At 42.9% G+C, this 15,410-nt stretch overlaps 1 protein-coding gene across 21 annotated transcripts in view; it reads left to right on the plus strand.

Moving 5' to 3' along the window:
• EPB41 (erythrocyte membrane protein band 4.1) overlaps nucleotides 1-15,410 on the plus strand; it is a 202,767-nt gene that overhangs the window by 15,665 nt on the left and 171,692 nt on the right. For 8 of the 21 annotated variants that reach the window (XM_040466966.1, XM_040467050.1, XM_040467071.1 and 5 more), the window contains exon 1: nucleotides 4,112-4,252. The exons of 2 other annotated variants lie outside the window; for them this stretch is intronic. The gene's annotated coding sequence lies outside the window, so the exon portion shown is untranslated. Of the gene's footprint in view, nucleotides 1-4,111; nucleotides 4,253-15,410 lie in introns of those variants that run through there. 11 more of the 21 variants (XM_040466952.1, XM_040466980.1, XM_040466973.1 and 8 more) reach the window with 4 other exon arrangements.

The raw sequence follows: 15,410 nt of genomic DNA on the forward strand, positions 1-15,410 counted from the left end.
GAGAATCCCAAGCAGTCTCCAGGCTTCAGTGCAGAGCCTGCGGTAGGGCTCAAACCCACAAACTGTGAGATCCTGACCTGAACTGAAATCAAGATTCAGATGCTTAACCAGCTGGGCCACCCAGGCATCCCGATGGTGGTTATTTCTGATTGATGGTTTATGATGATTTAATTTTTTCTTTTTATTGAACTATATTTTTTTCCTTTTTTTTTTTTTTGAAGATTTTATTTTTACTAAATCTCTACACCCACCATGGGACTCGAACTCACAACCCTAAGATTGAGAGTCTCACACTCCACTGACTGAGCCAGCCAGGTGCCCCTTATTTAGCTATATTTTCTACGACCAATTCAAATACTACTACTAAAAATAATTGCCTACAAAGTCATACCATTTGTGTGAATAGTAATTTTCCCGCCTTATCATAGCTTGTTTACCATTTGTATTTAAAAGGTCTAAATAACTGCAATGTTATGACCATGGGCAGAACGGAAAGACAACTATTCTTCATGTACTTTTGTTACAAGGATTGGTTTTTATTCAATAGTGACTGGTGAGAACACTTTCCTGGTAGGCCCAGCTTTTCAAAAAGCCCTCTTCATCTTAAGCCACCCCCCACAACAGACACATATTTTCCATGAGCCCTATCACTGGGGCGTAAGGCCAGCTGTGTCCCTAATCCGCCCACGTCCCAGATTTGGGAATGGTTCGGACTCCAACTGTTCCCCCACGCTACCCCCACTCTCTCCCAATCTCATCTCTTCCAGGTCATCGGAGGCCCCATATAACCCTCCCTGGCCTTCCCTGCTGGTCACCACCTAATTTCACCATCTAATTTCACCCTTTCCCGTGCAGCTGGTGTTTGAGCCCAGTTTGCAGTGGGAAAGGATTAAGACCCTTTCATGCCGTCTTTTTCTCTTTTTTCTTAGTGCCCTTGACCGCTCCAGGGGCTGACAGGCAGCTAGCAGGGCCTGTATTCCCTAGGAAGGAACAGGAGGGGTGGTGGAGGAGGCAGCGGCGGGCTCAGCTGGCAGGCGGGATAGAGATGGCCCCTGGAGACCCCAACCTGGGGCTTGGAGCATGGCACAGCCGCCATCCAGATGTGATCATGGAGCAGGCAGGGAGGGAGCTGAGTTTCTGCCTAGAAAATTAGACTCAGGGATGGTGCTTGGGACCTTTACCCTTGGAACCCAGGGGTTGCCTCTGCAGGGTGAACTAGAACTAGATGTCTGGTTTGTGGAGGAGTCTTTTTAGAGGGCAGATGGGCATATGGGTATGGGTAGTTTCTCTGCCTTCAGATTGGGCATTACTTAGCCCCCCACTACCTACTATGTGGGGGGCCCAGCTACGCTCAGGGATTGAGCACTTTGCCTAATAGGTGATGGTGTATAACCTAATTAATAACAAAACCAGTCATACATGCATAGTACTTTACAAAGTCCTTTCATGTCCAGGCTGAGAATTAAAAAGGAAGACCGGAATTCAGGTCTCTGATACTCTTTTTTTTTTTTTTCCCCAGATGTTTATTTTTGAGATGGGGGGGTGTGTGTGTGGGTGTGGGTGGGGGAGGGAGAGGGAAGGAGAAGGGAAAGGGCAGAGAGAGAGGGAGACCGAGAATCCCAAGCAGGCTCAGCCATGTGGGGCTCGAATTCATGAACTGTGAGATCGTGACCTGAGCTGAAATTAACCCACTGAGCCACTCAGGCGCTCCTGGTCTTTGATATTCTAAAGCCTGTGCCAACAGTTTTTTTTTGGGTTTTGCACAGCACTCTGAATATAAGAGTGGTTGACACCTGCCTTAGTGTAGCTGTTTTTTCCTAGCCTGAAACTCCTACTTTTTTTTTTTCAGGGTGACGATTACTAAATACTACACACTCCATTCACCCAAACAAGCTTCCTTAAATATGATGTATCATTGGCTAGCACTTCATGGCATAGAGAATATTGGTTTTGATGAATCTGAATTTGCTGGATAACATAGTGGTCATGGCGAGCCATCTGGTGATTGATCTTCAGGTACCAGATTTCCAGGTCCATATGAAGGAAGCCTCTGAGGCACAGACATGGTAGGGCTAGAGCTCCTTGAATCAAAAGTATGGCTTAACCTGAGAACCTGAGGCAGGGGACCAGAATATTCAAAAATAGGTGCTTCACCTCTTGTCCACAGAATGAACTTGGCCAATTCAATTGACCTTACTAAGCTTTGGCTTCCTTATATATAAAATGGGGATAATCTGTTCATTTGTTCATCAAATATTTATTGAGTATGCACTGTTCTGGGAGATGAATAAGAGGGACAAAATCCCTGTCCTCTTGGAGCTTGCCGTTTAGTGGATCTAAACTGCAACCATTTATTGAGAGGAGCAACAAATAATTAAATATATAGAAAGTCAGGAAGTAAAGGCTATGAAGCAAATTAAAGCAGGACAAGGTGAAAAATAAAATCTTAAAAAAAAAGTGGGGGGCACCTGGCTGGCTCCGTTGGTGGAGCATGTGACTCTTGATCTTGGGGTTGTGAGTTTGAACCCCATGTTGGGTGTAGAGATTACTTAAAAAGAAACTCTTTTTAAAAATCAGGGCAAGGGTGTGTGGGTGGAGGCTGGTTTAGATAGGGTAGTCAGGTAGTCCTCAAGTGGTTCACTTAGGATGTTTAAGACAGATAATTCATGTAATGTGCTCAGCTCAGTGTTGACAACAATTGAGAGCTTAACAAACATAGTATTATGTCAGCCCGCTCTACACCTCTCAGTCCATATTTTAGTCTCTAAATAGCAGTAATAATTAACGCTTATGTAGATCTTACAATGAGCTGGGCATTATTCTAAGCCCTTTACATATTTTAACTGATTTAATTCTTATAATAACTCTTATGAGGTAGGAACCATGATTATCCCCTTTTATGGGGTTAGAAACTGACACACAGAAGTCCAAACAATGAGGGAGGGCTGGAGGCTGAGAATTGAACCCAGCAGGTGTCTGTTTCTAGAGGCTGAGCTGGGATGGGAGGGGCCTGTGATCAGATACCAGGAGACAGTGAAGCTGGCATAGGAAGGTTCTGATGTCAGATTGCCCAGCTTCTTATCCTGGCAGGTCTAAGCCTCTCTGCTTCCGTTTCTTCATCTCTAAAATGGGAATGCCAGAACCTATCTTACCATCTAGGGACTGTGCTTAAAACATGAGCCTTCATTCTACTCTGTGGGGTCCCAGCCTGTTCAGAGACCAGCCTGGCAGGGAGTGTGAAGGGTCAAGCGGCCTCTGAAACTTCCGAAGGGAAATAAAGGCACATCAGGCAATTGTCAGAGCAACCCTAAGTTCAGCTGGAGCCCAGATCTCGGAAGCTAGGTTTTTATGATTTTGAGGGTGCCAGGGTGGAATTAGGAGACCCTTAAATGCAAAAGACAGGTGAAATCTTGGTATGGCCACAACATTCAGCGTCCGTTTCAGGCCTTACACAGCTGTCAGGAGAGGTGAAGCTTCCACGAATGTCAGGTTTGGAATGGCGCCTAGAGATCATCGAATTAGTAGATGGGTAAACTGAGCCCCAGAAAAGCTGAGTGACTTATCCAAGGTCATGAGGTGCGTTAGTAGGCAGTCAGCTGCTGCAGCCTGACAGCAGCCTCGGCTTTTCCTTGAGGCTTTCAAATCTCGGACTCTTACCTGGGCCTCCTCCGGGCGGAAAGGGCCTCACCTCGATCCCGGTCACTACCTACCTCGTTCCCCACGTGGGTGCTGCAGGAGCCAGGAACACCGGGACTCCAGAGCGAGTTCGATTTGCGCTTGCGCACACGCGGCCAGCTCCTTGCCTTTTCCCCCCTCTTTTTCTTCCCCTCCCCTGCCCTTACCGGCCTTGAGGAGGGGGGAAACTAGAGGAGCCAAGAACTTGGCCTCAGCCAATGGGCTGACGGGCCGCGGGCCCGGCCCCCTCCCTCCCTCAGTTGCCGACCAATAGAAATTTACTACAATGTTGTGGCGAACAGAGGGGGAGGGGCGCGCGCGGGCTGGCTGGCTGCGGGCCGGGCGGCCTCGCCTCACCGAGGGAAGGCGGGAGGGCGCGCGCCGGGGCCGCCTGCTCGTTCACTCGCTCGCTCGCTCCCTCCCTCCGCCGGTGGGTTAGTCAGTCAGTCAGTCCGCCAGCAGCCGGCGGGCCCACGAGCCGCAGAGGGCCCGAGTCTCGGCGCCGGAGCCTTCTCCTGCTATTGTTCGTCGGGCGGCTGCAGCGGCGGGCTCGGGAGCCCGGGCCCCCGGGCCACCGGTGAGGCGAGGCGGCGGCGGCGCGAGAGCGGGGTTGGGGGGCGCGGAACCGTCCCCGAGGGGACGGTCCGGGCGGCCGCGGCGGCGCCGCAGCCTCTTTGTCTGCAGCCCCCCGCAGGCCCCGGGCCGGGGGCGCGGGCTCCGGGGCCTCCGCGCGCCAGAGGCTGAGGGGCTGGAGCCCAGACGCGGCTGGCCTGAGGAGAAGGAGGCGGGGGCTGCGCGGAGGGAGCGTTGCAAAGTTGGGCTTGGGGTCCGTTTTTGACGAGGTCTGCCAATCACTGTCCGCGGGCAGGAGCCTTGGAAGGAAACCAAATGGAGGAGGATTGCGGGTTCCGGGTGGTGAAGGTGTTGGGTGCAGCCGCAGAGCAGTTTCTTCGTGACGGGGTGGCTGGGCTGTCTGGAGAAGTCTGGCACGATCTGAGGGCTGGAGGGAGCCCCGCGAGGACTGGGAGACCTTCCCGCCGGAGACACCCGCCTCGTTCAAAGAATCCCCCGACCCCGGGGGGCTCTGCCGCGCTCGCTCCCCGTAGTCTTCGCGGTTCCCAGGGAACCAAAGGGTTAAATCTATTCTCTCAGCATCGTGACCTCCTTTTTCAGTTCCTGCATCTGTCGACTTGGAAATATTTCCTCCTGCTTGCTGGGCTGCTTCTACCTGTGGGGAGGCTGGATGTAGGCTCGCCCTCCGAGCTGCACCACCCGGCGATTGTTCCGGGTGGGGGGCCTGCCCGACCGGGTTCCTCGTCCCCAGGAACCGGCGTTCTCTGGAGAGAAAGTGATCTCACGTGCAGCAAATTGCTGACGGATTCGTTTCTGGCCACATGATAGCCACTGTCATCCTGTTGTTCCCCTAACTGTGCCCTACCAGAAATGTCTAGTCTGTGGGGACTTGTCGTTTTTGGCATGTACTGCTGATTAGGAGATAGGGGTATGTGTGTGTGTGTGCGTGTCTGTGTGTGTTTTAAGAGATGCTGAGCCTTTTTTTAGTAGTCTGGGTGATTTCACAGCTGCTATTTTGTTCTTGCTGTTTTTAGGGAAAATTGCAAGAAATGGTTATGTCTTGTGTCTTGGATTTTATTATAGAGAGATTTATGCTCCTCTTGAGGATATACTATATATGCTGTTACTCACTACTGTTTTCTGTATTCTCAATCCTGGCAAAAAATTTAGTTTGCTTATGCTTTTAATCAAGCAGATTATTATAGTCCCCCTTACTTTTCATGGGAACTTGATGTACTCTTCATTTCCCTTTTCTGTAAATTGGAAACATCGTAAGTTCTTTGCCAGCTGTACAATTTTTGGCTTCGTAAAATAGTTTCTTGGGGTGTTATAATCCACGTAGAGTACATAGCGGTGCTGGCAGTCAGCACTCAATAAATGACAGATAAAAAAGTGGATACAACTGAACATCAGATTGCTTGGCATCAAGGTACAAATTCAGAGTGCTTTCTACAAGAAAGTTATAATTAAAGTAAAGAGCAGGAGTTATTCATATCTCTGGGGAAGCCAAAGTAGGGTGTATCTTTGCCACTGTTAAAAGTGAGCTCACCGACAGACCCAAGCTCAGCGTGCTAACCTTCTGATTTCTCTCTCTTCTACACTTTCTTCCCTTCTATAATTGAATTCAGGCTTAGAAATAATGTTTTTAATTTTTAGGCCTTGCCAAAATTCTCCCAACATTTATACCAGTGTTTTATACCAAATATCTCATAGATAAGTCCCCAATCTACCTTTCCACCTTTATTCTCCTTATTACTTGTATTTTTCAACCAAGAAGAACTGTTCAGTAATAAACTCGTGCTTTCCCTTTGGCCATGCGGTTCCATCTATGCTTGTCATATATATTCTTCCTGACTGTTTTCAAAGTCTTTTACCTTAAAAATGCTCCATATCTTAGTAATTTGAAGTATGGGGGAAAAGTTCCATATATGGAAGGAACTTGATGGAGTTTTCTTTAACGGGTGTTTGTTAAAAGGATTTAGGTCCTAAGTGTCCCATTGATATGTGCAGCCCTTACTAGTAAATAGATGATGGCCGATGATGGACTGGGAAAACTACTTAGGCTTCCATTCTACTCAGAGCTAAGAACTCTGCCAGTTGGTAAGTTTAAGTTTAATGCTTGGAAATTCTGGCTGTCAGCAAATAGACTAAGCTACTATAAATAGACTAAGCTAATCTAAGCTAATAGACCCATCTTTTAGGTAGGTCTCTGCTTGCTTTATGCATCTCTCTCTTCTCTTTCTTGGTGGTCTAAGGGTCAGCATTTCCTTAATGTTTGTTAAGCACTTAAATCATAATTGTGGTCAAGTAGAAGATATGTTGAACAAACCTATTTTTTAAAGTAGGCTTATCCTCAAAATAAAATATGAAATAACATAATATAACAATTTATATGATGTTAGCAAAATACACAAATTTTCCTCTTTGCATATTTAAAAGTGCTTTCATCTTATCCCTTTTTTTCCTTATGAAACACTTCTAAGCTAATATCTAAATTAACAAATGATTTTAAATGATTCCTGTCTCCTCTGAAAAAAATGGTTGTGGTATTTGTTGAGGTATGACCTATATATTTTTTCCTGTTATTCTCTTTTGTCGGGTTTGTGCCCTACACTTAAAGTTCACCAGTGTGATGTTTTCTCTTGTGCAGCTTGAGTTTAACATTTTCGGAAATTACAGAGCTAGCCTTCTATCCCATTCTTCAGTTTTTATGGTCTTAATTTTAAACAAATTCATAATAATATGGGACGTGGTGTACTTATAGTGTTTACTGCCTACTTTTGCTAAGAAAGCTTCACAGTTAAGTCCATCAGAAGTGTTGCCTAAAAGTCACAGGATTCTTGAATTCTCTGCAGGTACTTTGATATGTGTACCCATAGATTGTAATTTAAAATATATGGTCTAGGGACACCTGGGTGGCTCACTTGGTTAGGCTCAGGTCATGATCTCATGGTTCATGGGTTTGAGCCCTGCCTTGGGCTCTGTGTTGACAGCTCAGAGCCTGAAGCCTGCTTCAGATTCTGTGTCTCCCTCTCTCTCTCTGGCCCTCCCCTGCTGGTGCACGTACTTTGTCTCTCTGCTCAAAAATAAATGAATAAACATTAAAAAATGTATCTAAATAAGACATAGGTCTATAATTTGTGATGTGAGTGATAGGGCTTGCATATATTGTTTTCTGAATGTCCAAATCCAATTTAATATTGGTGATCTGATTTTATAACTTTGGTGTATCAGTGGCCATGGCCGCCGAATTTTGTTCTGAAATCAAGAGGAGCATACGGTTAGGCCACAATCTGTTTCCCTGTTATCTAAGAAGCTGTCCAGCCCAAGTGCTGCCAGTGTATTTTTCCAAGAGCCTTATCAAATTTGTGATTGGTCACATGGCAAATTCAGATTCAGATTCATCTCTACTTCTAAAGAACTTATTTTTTCCTCTATTGCTTGAGAATGGAATCACCTTATTTTGTGAGCTAAGCAATAATTTTAAGAGCTTTTTTCTAATGACATCTTTGCTTTTTTCTCAAACACTCCCAATGATGAAACTTAAAAACATTCGAAAGAGGTCTCTGAATTTATCAGGTTTGGGTCTTATTTATGTAGAGAATCTAGAATTATTAGAAGGTAATTGATTCATAATATTTAAAATAGCATTTAGTTGGCAAAAAGCCAGATTCCAAATATATTTGTTAATTTTTGCTTTTTATTTAAGTTTGTTGAAAGTATGTCATTATGTCCTTTTTATGAGTGGATTTATGATATATTCAGTAAAATGCAGTATAACAAATAATCTGTTGTACACACTGGGTTAAATTAGTATTTTGATTTACTCTGCGGCCAAAAAATGAATACACAGTGAGAAAGATTAAAGAAGCTATAGCAATGAACAGTATTTAGAAACTGGAGGCGTTAGAAAGGAGAACTTTGATATTTTATTTTGAGTGCTGATCTTATTTAGAATTAGCTGCCTCACTGACGCTACTTCACATGTTGCTTTTAGGAAAGTTTAATGAGAGAATCTGACTATGATGAAAGTCTGTTTGTACTTATTTTTGTTAATTATTTTTGCTAAATGGGATTGTATTCACCTTGAAGTATTTGAAAATAAACTGGGTAGCTCTTTGGACTTTAAAGAAAAGCAAAATCCCAATATAGTGTGTGGCCAGTACAATTCAAGGAATGACTTGGAGACACTTTAATATACCCTACCCCCTAATCTTTATCAGCATCCTTCAAAGTTGCCCTAAGTAAATATGCTATCCCTAAAAGTCCCCTATATATGAAAATTCCAGAGCCATTCTGGCATCATGTTTAGTTTATTATTTATTATTTTGTTATTGCACTTATTAAGACCAGTTCTCATATTGCAGTTATCTATTATCTCCAGAATAAATCCATATGGATTAAACTGTGATTGTTTATGACTCTCTCCCTTTCATGGCTGAGGGTTCTTTGGGTCACTGCCACCAAATTAATCTAGGCCCTCTTCTATCATTCTCAACTCTTGGGGAAATCTCTGTAGAAATTAAAATTGTTTCTGAGCTATGTGGAGTGGAGCCTTGGGTAGGGTTAAAGTAATCTTGGCAGAGTGGGTAGGAAAAGGCAAGATTATCTGATGGAATAGATAGGAACAATGACTATTTATGTTGGTAAATAAGATTGGAAGAAGCAGTAGAAGCAGCAGCTCTATCAATATTATCTAATTCTATTCTATATTCAATGTTTCTGTAAAATTCTATTATCTAATAATACTATCTATTAATAGGGACAGGAACACCTGTTTCTTTTTGGAAGTAGTTGGAAATACTAAGATAAAATAGCGTATAATGTATACTCTTGAAGTTGAAGTTAATTTTGATTTATAAATGCAGACTGCCTGTTTCTTGCACCTTCCATCGTCTACAAAAAGTGTCCTTATCCAGGGGTGCCTGGGTGGCTCAGTCAGTTGGGCGTCCAACTTCGGCTCAGGTCATGATCTCATAGTTGGTGAGTTTGAGTCCCGCGTCGGGCTCTGTGCTGACAGCTCAGACACTGGAGCCTGCTTCAGATTCTGTGTCTCCCCCTCTGCCCCTCTCCTGCTCACAATCTGTCTATCTCCAAAAAATAAATACACATTAAAAAAAAATTAAAATATAAAAAGTGTCCTTATCTAAACCGACTTTTTTTTTTCAACTTTTTATTTTATTTTATTTTATTTTTGGGACAGAGAGAGACAGAGCATGAACGGGGGAGGGGCAGAGAGAGAGGGAGACACAGAATCGGAAACAGGCTCCAGGCTCCGAGCCATCAGCTCAGAGCCTGACGCGGGGCTCGAACTCACGGACCGCGAGATCGTGACTTGGCTGAAGTCGGACGCTTAACCGACTGCGCCACCCAGGCGCCCCTAAACCGACTTTTGGTAGGCTCTCTGTACGTCTGAATTGTGGACTGGATACAACATAGAGGTTGAGATACTTTCTACATTAATATTCATACAGAAAACTTTTATATTCTATTTTGATAATATCTGTATTGTCATAAAAAATTATAAAAGTTTTGAATAATTCTCAGTGATTTAACAGCATTAAAGCATAGAGTTATTTTGGGGTGCCCGGGTGGCTCATTTGGTTGAATGTTGGACTCTTGGTTTCCGCTAGGGTCGTGATCTCACAGTTTTGTGGGTTCGAGCCCCACGTCAGACTCTGGGCTGCTGGTGCAGAGTCTGCTTGGGATTCTCTTTCTCTGTGCCCTTCTCCCGCTAGTGCTCTCTCCATCTCTCTTAAAATAAATAAATAAACAAAAAAAAGAAAGCATAGGGTTATTTTGAATTGGTTAAATTTAAGCCTGTGAGCCACAAGTGAAATAGAAATGCATACTTTGGGTAATTTATGAATATATATAGTACTATGTCAAGGTTGAGTTGTGATTGCTATTCAGCTACTACTTAATGCTGATATAAATTAAATAACTCTATTAGAATCATTTTATTTTTTTATTTTTTATTTTTCTAAAAAATTTAAAGTTTATTTATTATTCTTGAGAGATAGAGACAGAGCATGAGCAGGAGAGGGGCAGAGAGAAGAGGAGACACAGAATCTGAAGCAAGCTCCAGGCTCTGAGCTGTCAGCACAGAGCCAGATGCGGGGCTTGAACTCACCAACTGCGAGATCATGACCTGAGACGAAGCCGGACGCTTAACTGACTGAGCCACCCAAGCACCCCTATTAGAATCATTTTAACGCAATGAGAGCTTAACAGTAATCTTTGAGTATATTATCTTATAAAGAATTGCCATTAAAATTTTTTTTAATGTTGATTTACTTTTGAGGGAGAGAGAGAGGCAGAGTGTGAGTAGCGGAGGGGCAGAGAGAGAGGGAGGCGCAAAATCTGAAGCAGGCTCCAGGCTCTGAGCTGTCAGCGTAGAGCCCCACATGGAGCTCGAATTCCGATGGCCAGATCATGACCTGAGCCAAAGTGGGACACTTACCCATCTGAGCTACCCAGGCTCCCCAAGAATTGCCGTTTTAATTTGTATGTCAAATATTTTTTTAATGTTTGTTTATTTATTTTGAGAGAGAGAGAATCCTAAGCAGGCTCCAAACTCAGCGTTAGAACTTGACAGGGGCTGGACTTGATCTGACGACTGAGAGTTCCTGACCTGAGCCAATATCAAGAGTTGGATGCTTAACTGGCTGAGCCACCCAGATGCCCTTATCAAGTATTTTAATTTACCAATTTGAACTTCTATGTATATTCAAGTGAGAAGTTTTTTACTTTAATAATACACTTGGCACAGGTTGTTGAATTTCATGTTTCCCTCTAATTTTGACCATATAGACACAGGCAGAACTGTCAAGAGCTCCAACAATTTAAGCCCTCAAATTTTACCTGCCAACTATTTCAGTATGCAATAGGGACTCATGGAAGGGATCTTAAAAGTGAAGGCCCTCCCCCCCCCCACTTGCCATTTCTTGCCCTTTTATCAATTTTTTTAATGATTCAGAGAATTGACAGTGTTGCTAACTTACTACCTGTGAGTCCTGATAATCTTGATGGTATTATGTAATTATATAAACCTTTTGCATGGTGTCATATGATGTTGTATATATGCCCTCCCACATGTGTGTCTTTAGAGTAATTTCTTTCCATCTGCTGTTGGAAATGAGCTCTTTGTGAGGTTATTTTTAAATCTTCAAGCTTTCTGGTATCCTCAACTCTTGAAATAACATAGTTGCTTTTGAAGGCAAGAAAATCCACATAGTGTAGTTAGTGTTTTTTTCCAGTGAAAATGTAAATAGCATTTTATTTTAAAAATTATGTCCTGTGTTCTAAACAGGCAAACATGTATTTTATTTTTAGATGGTCTCCAGATAATTTTGTTAAAATGTAGGAAATAATCAGTTGGTTGTTGCCAAGTAGATAAAATAAAGGAGAAATACTTAACGGAAGGGATGCCAAGAATAAGAAACCTGTTAGAAGAAAGAGGTTTCAAAGATATTTTATTCTCTGAAGGCTTATTGGTATCTTTTTCTAAACTTGTGCAGCATTTATTTGTTATGTATCAGATTTGTTGTGTTTTGTTTTATATTGTATATAAAACTGCTATTCCCCAATGAGATTGCCAGCTTCTGAGGGACAGAGTGTCAGTATCCTGTCATTTCATCCTCATCACCTCAAACACAGATATTGCATAGTACAGTAGCTAGAGACATAACATAGGGGACACACTAGACGTATAGAGGTGTAGTGAGAATGTGAATTCCCAGGGTAATTAAGATTTAAGACTTGGGTTGTAATTCTGACTGCTATTGATTGCCTTTCTGTGTGTGTGTGTGTGTGTCATATTTTCTTGGAAAGTAAGTTACAGATATCATGACCCTTTACTCCCTAAACACTTTGGTATGCATAGCCTAGGAATAAAGATATTATCCTACATAATTATGCTATTATTATACCTAAGAAAATTAACAATCTTTCTATAATATCAACCAATATCAAATCCAATGTCATCTTCTTAGCAAGATTCATCCAATGATTCCTTTTTTCCAGATGCTATTTTTGTTGACTTATTCTTGCTAGTTGTATTGTCTCTAATATGACCATAATGAACACTGCTTAACAAGAAATATTCAGTAATTAAGTACTCCCTTTGATGTTTTATGTAATTGAAAAGACTAGCATTGAGGTGAATGATTGTAATAATCATAACATCATCTATAAATAAATATACTATAGAACATATCAGGTGGCCAAAGGGCAAGGTGTTTCTGTTTTGTTTGGTTTTTAGACTTTTCTTATGCCTACGGTGGTAGGCAGGCTCTAAGATGGCGTCCAGTGATTTCTGCCTCCTGGTATTCATGCCCTTGTGTAATCTCTTCCTCTTGAATGTGGCCTGGACCTGGTGACTTAACTTCTAATGAATAGAATATAGCACAAGTGGTGGGATGTCACCTCCAAAATTAGGTTGAGAAAGGCTTTGGCTTTTGTCTTGGGACCTCTCATCTTGGGCACTTTCTGGCTCTCTTCCTGTCATTTGGATCACCAGCTGCCATATCCTAAGATGTACAGGCAGCCTGTAGAGAAGCCCACATGGTGAGAAACCAAGTCTGTCAGCAACAATGTAAGTGAGCTTGGAAGCAGATCTTCCTTTTTTTTTTTAAAGGGAACTTAAAAAAAAAAAATGTTTATTTATTTATTTTGAGAGACGGAGAGTGAGAGAGCCAGGGAGGGGCAGAAAAAAGGAGAGAGAATCCAAGCAGGCTCCTGAGCTGAAATCAAGAGTCGGATGCTTAGCAGGATGGTTAACTGATTGAGCCACCCAGGCGCCCCTGGAGGCAGATCTTCTGAGGCCTGATAACAGCCATGTGAGTGAGCTTGGAAGCAGATTCTTCAGGCGGGAGTTGAGCCTTGAGAGGAATGCAAACATGGTTGACACTTGACTGCAGTGTCGTGAGAGACCCTGAGCCAAAGGCACCTAGCTAAGCTGTGCTTGGATTCTTGATCCATATAAACTAAAATAATAAATGTTTGTTGTTTTGGGGCACCTGGATGGCTCTCTCTCTCTCTCTGTTAAGTGTCCAACTTCAGCTCAGGCTGTGATCTCATGGTTCATGAGTTCGAGCCCTGAGTCAGTTTCTTCTGCTGTCAGCACAGAGCACCCTTCAGATCCTCTGTTACCCTCTCTCTCTGCCCCTCCCCCACTTTTGTGTGTGAGCTCGCGCTTTCTTTTTTTTTTCAACGTTTATTTATTTTTGAGACAGAGAGAGACAGAGCATGAACGGGGGAGGGGCAGAGAGAGAGAGGGAGACACAGAATCGGAAACAGGCTCCAGGCTCTGAGCCATCAGCCCAGAGCCTGATGCGGGGCTCGAACTCACGGACCGCGAGATCGTGACCTGGCTGAAGTCGGACGCTTAACCGACTGCGCCATCCAGGCGCCCCATCGCGCTTTTTTAAAAATACACATTTAAAAATAAACAAACAAAAGTTTGTTGTTTTAAGCCACCAAGTTTTGGGGGTAATTTTTTTTAAGATTTTATTTTTAAGTAATCTTTACAACCAATGTGGAGCTTAAACTCATAATCCCAAGATCAAGAGCCACATGTTCCACTGATGGAGCCTGCCAGGTGCCCGGTTTTGGGGGTAATTTGTTGTACAATAGATACTAATACATCTACCATTTATTAATTTAATACATTTTTATTGGTCATCTGCTATTTACCAGGCACTGTCCTAATTGCATTGGGACATGCAGTGAATAAAGTAGAAATGTCTTTTCTTTTGGAGCTTACCATTTAGTGGGAGAGAACAAATAATAAGTATACAAATCAGGGGTAAAGTATAAGATTTTCGTGAGGATCAGGGAAAGCAGGATAAGGGGATAAAGAGTGAGGGAGATGGGGTGGATATTTTATTTTATTTTATTTTATATTTTTAAGTAGGCTCCACGCTGGGTGTGGGGTCACAAGTTCAACGTGGGGTTAGAACTCACGACCCTGAGATCAAGAGTCAGATGCTTAACTGACTAGGCATCCCTGGGGTGGCTATTTTAGATAGTAGACAGAGTAGTCCCTTAACCCACCTAGGCATCCCTGGGGTGGCTATTTTAGATAGTAGAGAGAGTGGTCAGAGGTGACCTGTCTGGTAAGGTGACTTTTGAGCAGTAGAATGATATCTAGAGAAGAGCATTCCAGGCAGAAGAACAATAGGTACAAAGGTTATGCATGTTTGGTGTGTTTGAGAAATGTTAAGTAAGCCAGTGGGGCAGGATCAAAATGATCTACGAGAAAATAGTAGGAATTTAGTTCAGAAAGCTTGTAGGTAGGAGAAGGGATGTGCATGTAGTACCTTGTTGGCTATGCTATAGGCTTTGCGTTTTTTTCTGAGATGGGAATTCGCGGGAGGATTTTGAGCAGAGAAATGGCATGATCATTTAATGCATATTAATTGATTATGCACAATGAGCAGGACCCTGTGGGTGTAATGTGATCACAAAAATGTAGAAGACGTGACTCTTGTCTTAAGGAAGTTTAATGATCTAGTGTTAGTAGAAATGACTGGACATGTACAAAAAACTTAAGAATAGAGGCACTGTGTCATGGAAAGACATGTAGTTATGGGAAAAGCACAGAGTAAAACCTAGATTAAAATTCTCTCTCTTCTACTTGATTTCATACATTTCAAGCAACTATTTACTAAGTGGTATTATATGTGAGATAAAATAATGCTAGTGTTTGTTGATGACCTATATGAACTGAGTGAGCTCTGTGTTGTGTGCTTTATAGATATGACATAGGTGTTGTTGAAGAGTGAGCTCTAGCACTTGGATGCCTGGTTTTAAATTCTAGTTGTGTCACTCTTTGCTTGGTGACCGTGGGCAAGTTACTTAATTTTGGTACCTCAATACTCATTAAATTTTTTTTTTAATGTTTATGTATTTTTGAGAGAGACCCAGACAGAATGCCAGTGGGTTAGGGGCAGAGAGGGAGACAGAATTGGAAGCAGGCTCCAGGCTCTGAGCTATCAGCACAGAGCCCGACGCAGGGCTTGAACTCATGAGCTATGAGATCATGACCTGAGTGAAGTCGGACACTCAACCGACTGAGCCACCCAGGTGCCCCACCTCAATACTCATTATATAACATGGGGATGATAAAAATATCTGTACCTTTTACAGATTATTATGAT

The sequence above is a fragment of the Herpailurus yagouaroundi genome, unplaced genomic scaffold, assembly GCF_014898765.1.
Source record: "Herpailurus yagouaroundi ecotype Mexico unplaced genomic scaffold, PumYag 77, whole genome shotgun sequence".
NCBI classification, from domain to species: Eukaryota; Metazoa; Chordata; class Mammalia; order Carnivora; family Felidae; genus Herpailurus; species Herpailurus yagouaroundi.